The following is a 4,951-nucleotide window of genomic DNA, read 5'->3' on the forward strand; positions in this document are numbered from 1 at the left end:
TGTGTGTATGCGTGTATGTATGTATGTATGTATAGGCCTATGTGTATATTATATACACCTGTATATATAATAGGCCTATATATTTCCGTTAAATTTGGTTTGCTTTTTCCTACGTGTGGTTTTGTCCGATTATTCATAATATTAAGCTAATTCATTTATTTATATCAATATTGATAGTTATATATAGTTTACTCTCCTCACCAGACATTTTTGATTGTCATTATCAGCATTTTAATGGATTGATTCATTTTATTAAGAAATAATAAATAGCAATAAAAGTTCTACTTTGATGAGTTAACTCTTAACCTTCACCATTAATATACAAATGGAGCCACTGGAGTGGAGCCAACCTCTATAGATTACGTTTCAATAAATAGAAAGGCCTACTTACAATATGATCATTGCACGAAGGGACTAAACTATTGTTTGAACATCAGTGTTTTCAAATTGTTACGTATCAATACCGATTATATATTATATATTTATCAATATAATTTTGTTATCGACTTTCAAATAGTTTTTGATTGAAACTGTGCAGGGAGTTACACGTCCTTCTGGCAAGAATTAGTTTCCCAGCTTATTATTTCTATTGATATTGATAATTTTACATAGTTATTTTCGTTAATGTAGGCCTACATTACGTAGAAATCAACCCGAGAAGTGTCCTAGTTACAAAGTCATTATTTTGTATTTAAAAAAAAACCCTACATAAATTGAAATAAAAAGACGTTCTACTTCAATGATTTAACTGTCAGCCTGTTTTTATCCTGCCAATTCTATCTAAAATACTTGAACGTGTGGTTTTTGAAAAATTGTATTCACAAATCAATGAGAGCAATTTTCCTCCATCCGAGTAGCGGCGCTAGGCCTATATCTTTGATTGGTTGGATTGGTACCAATCAGGGAACAGTGTAATTCACTGTTCCCTGGTAATTTTGCAGTAGGCCTACAACACATTAATTTCATTTTCCATTACAAAATTAGGTTCAATACCATTTGACTTATTTCAGAATTAAAATAATGTTACTGCGATACCACTCGGCCTACACATTGCCTATCCCTCTCCACCAACAAAAAAACCCCTCCCCCATTGGCCTCCCAACTGGAAATTTTAGAAGCAAGCAAAATTACGCTCAAGTAGTTTAAAATCACTTATCATCTAGCGGCCTTGATCATCGATCCCTCCCATGTCAACTTCACACTCTACCACCTTTCAATATTCTTATATACGCCACTAAGCGACGACATGTTGGCGTCCAACGGACGATATTTAATTCAGTAGTCCTAAAATTTTACTGGCATTGTCAAGTAGTTTTCAGTGATAAATCGAAAGACCAAATTAGTATTAGTAGTCCTACCCACCACCATTTGTCCCAATATGTGGCATTTCATTTCATAATAAGCATAAAGACAACAACAACAATAGGCAGGCCTACTGAATACACTTTTTTTTTATTACAACACATTTTACAAGAACACTGAGGCTGAAATTGCTTAAAAATTAAGAACAAACTAAGAACAAATTGAGGCTGAGGAAAAATGTCAAATAAGGTTGTTTTTTTGTTTTTTTTAAAAAGAAAGAAAAAGAAAACCAACAAGTCTTATCTGTACTTTATTTGCAGTAGGCGTGACTATGTTCCTCTTTAATACAGTGCATGCAGTAGCGTAATACATAATAATTGCTGTACAAAAATAATTTTCTAGTTTGAAAAGTGTTTAAAAATAAGAAGATTTTGAGCCTGATTACGGTAAAAAATAAAAACACTAAATTTTTACTAGTTCTTATAAAAGTGTAGGTATCAGATAGCAGAATACCGAGCTCTTCCAGCACCATTTGTCACTGGCATGCCACAATACTATTTCCCCTTTGGCACATCTGCAAGTGGAAATAAATTATATTTACATAACTTGGAAACTGGAGAACCAAATTTTGTAATCGGTCAATATTTTCCGTTCTGTTTTTCTCTTTTACTTCGTGAGTGTGCAAATAATGACCAATCAATCATACACTTTAATCATTCATTATTTTATTTTGGTTATAATAATACAGGCAATACCGTAAGAACAATACAACTTCAACGATAATAAGTAATGATGATGATTGTAGTGAGAGGCTTATAATGTATTACCAATATATTTCCTCAATGGTATTACTTGAACTACTAATAATGGTAATAATGACGATGTCGATATAATAATAATGATAATAATAATAATAATAATAATAATAATAATAATAATAATAATAATAAAATTAATACTAACAATAAAAAACAAAAAACAATAATAATAATAATAATAATAATAATAATAATAATAATAATAATAATAATAATAATAATAGAAATGGGTGCTTATAATTTGATTGATAATGATAATTGCATCGTGATGTTGATTCTAAAAAAATCAAAAGTAGTCCTAGACCTAAACCTTATTTTTTTCATCCTCAAACGTCACTTATTTACGTAACCATGATTTGTGACTGTGATGCATGACAATTGCCAGGCCTACACGTCTTGTGATGAACTATTCAAATCAGGCAGCATCAGATCCGTAGCCAGGATTGCCTTTGAAGGGGTGGGGTGAAAAAGTGAACCAACTGGGGTATGATGGGTTGCCTTTTGATTTGACGTAAGGCATGTTCTGCTAACCATTAATATTCCGCCCGATGCCACTTGTCACACTACACTACACTACACTGCAGAATGCACACTGTCATTTAAGACATTCATATTATATCAGGACATCATTCCCACCAGTGGCGTATCCAGGGTCTTGACATGGGGAGGGGCTGATGAGGGCGCAACGTTGAAGTTGAGGGTTCGATGATTAGTTGAGGGGGCACTATCTCGCAAAATAAGGTGGTTTGAGGTGATTTTTTTAAATACTTGAGCGTGATTTGAAGAGGCGACTGGGGGATAAATATGTTACAGGTACACGTACTCTGGTCGACAAGGAAGCATAGCTTTACATTTTTTCTGAATTGCAGTTTAATTCTCACATTGCAAATTTAGGTTTTTAGCTGTCTCCGATATATAATTCGAAACATTGCAAAACAATTTTAATTGAATCGAAAGAACACCGTTGTTTGCTGTGTAAGAAAAATAAATTTTATACGCTCTCGGGCAAAATATTTCACTATTGCCAATTTCCACAAGACGTTTTTATTAACCCCCATTCATACTTTTTTATCTTAAGTGGTTCTGCAAGTACTTCGGAAACGGATAATTTGTCTAACAAAAGTAATACCGTACGGTATCAGTATAAATCATTCATAACAGCACCACAATACAGAACGTATGTATCAAACCATGATCAAACGAAAATTTAAATGAAATTAAATGTACTGATGTTATTTCCATTTGATTGAACCGAATAAATTGAATCTGAGTTTGAATAGCAGTATACTTCTCCCCCACCTGTCACTGACATGCAACAACGGTTCGTAGTATATCATTTAATAATATGCATATGATTAAAACAATACTCACTCTATTCTATAAGTAGCAAACGTACAAAAACAGTACCGTATACCCTCGCCCCGTCCCCAATACAGTAATGGTAATACTGTGTAAGTGGCTTAGCTCAGTCGGCTAAACTGGTGGTAGCCACTGTGTGCACGATGATCCGTGGGAATCTCTAGGTCCCCGGTTCAATTCCCATCACTTCTCTCCTATTGTTTCAGCTGGAGGGCTGAAATGCAGGTTACAAGCGCACCGTCTTTCGGATGAGACGTTTAAGCCGTTGGTCCTTTGTCCAATATGGCCCATGTGCACGTTAAAGAACGCAGTACACTCTTCGGAAAAGAGTAGGGGATTGTCTCCCCCGGTGTACTGCCAAATTCACCACCAGAAGGACCCCACTGGAAACAAGTCTTCGGACTTAGTGAGTTATTTATTTGATATGATATTAAATTAATGATGATGATACTCTATAAGTATCAAACTTACAGATAGCAGTATACACCCCCTCCCAATTTATTACTACTGTAATACTGTACTCTTTTTTTTTCGTTGTACGTAATTGGAAATTTATATATTATATTTACATACTTTGTGACTGGAGAACCTAATTTTGTAATTGTTCAATTTTTTCCGTTCATTCATTTTTACTTCGCGAGTGTGCAAATAATGACCAGTCATTGCCGTTATCATTCATTATTTTATTTTTGTTATAACAATAATGGCAATACTGTAATAACAATAACAACGTCAACGATAATAATTAATGATGATGATTGTAGTGATAATGAGACATATAATGTATTACTGATGATAATAATGACGATGTCGATATTATGATAATAATAATAATAGAAGTACTAGTAGTCCTAAACTTGTTCATTCTCACGTAACCGTGATTTGTGACTGCATGTCAGTTGTTATAATTAGGCATACACGTATTGTAATGAACTATTCAAATCAAACGTCATCAGATGCTTAACCCTGGACTGCTATTGAAAGGAGGGGGAGCAGTGGGTGTGCAAAAAGTTGACCAACTGGGGTGTGATGAGTTGCCTAGAACCCCTGACGGAATTAAGGGAGATGAGTCGGTTCGATCGGAGCGCTGGTATTATAATGTGTATGGCGTTCTAGGGTCAGTAGTCGGTTAAGACTCAGGATTCCTTTCAAGTTTTATTATTGAACATAACATTTTTTATTTATTTCATAGAATGTCCTTAAAATATGGAACTTTTTTAGTTTTTAAAGAAAAAAAAACAGCTGAACGAAGGTCGGATGAACTCCTCGGAGCCAACGGTCAACCATGTCTTAGTTTAAAGAGTAGGTTTTAGTTTCATAGGATAACATCAACTTTTTTCAAACTTTCAAACTTTCTGAATTTATATACCTCACCCTATATAACAGTTTAAGGTCAGCATGTACAGTATTTGGGTTTAGTTGATAGTAGATCCACCGAATAAATTCAATCAGTCAATCAATAAGGAGAGGCT

Source organism: Anneissia japonica, unplaced genomic scaffold (assembly GCF_011630105.1).
Source record: "Anneissia japonica isolate Jap-2015-1 unplaced genomic scaffold, ASM1163010v1 scaffold4054_len1135799_cov195, whole genome shotgun sequence".
Lineage (NCBI taxonomy): Eukaryota > Metazoa > Echinodermata > Crinoidea > Comatulida > Comatulidae > Anneissia > Anneissia japonica.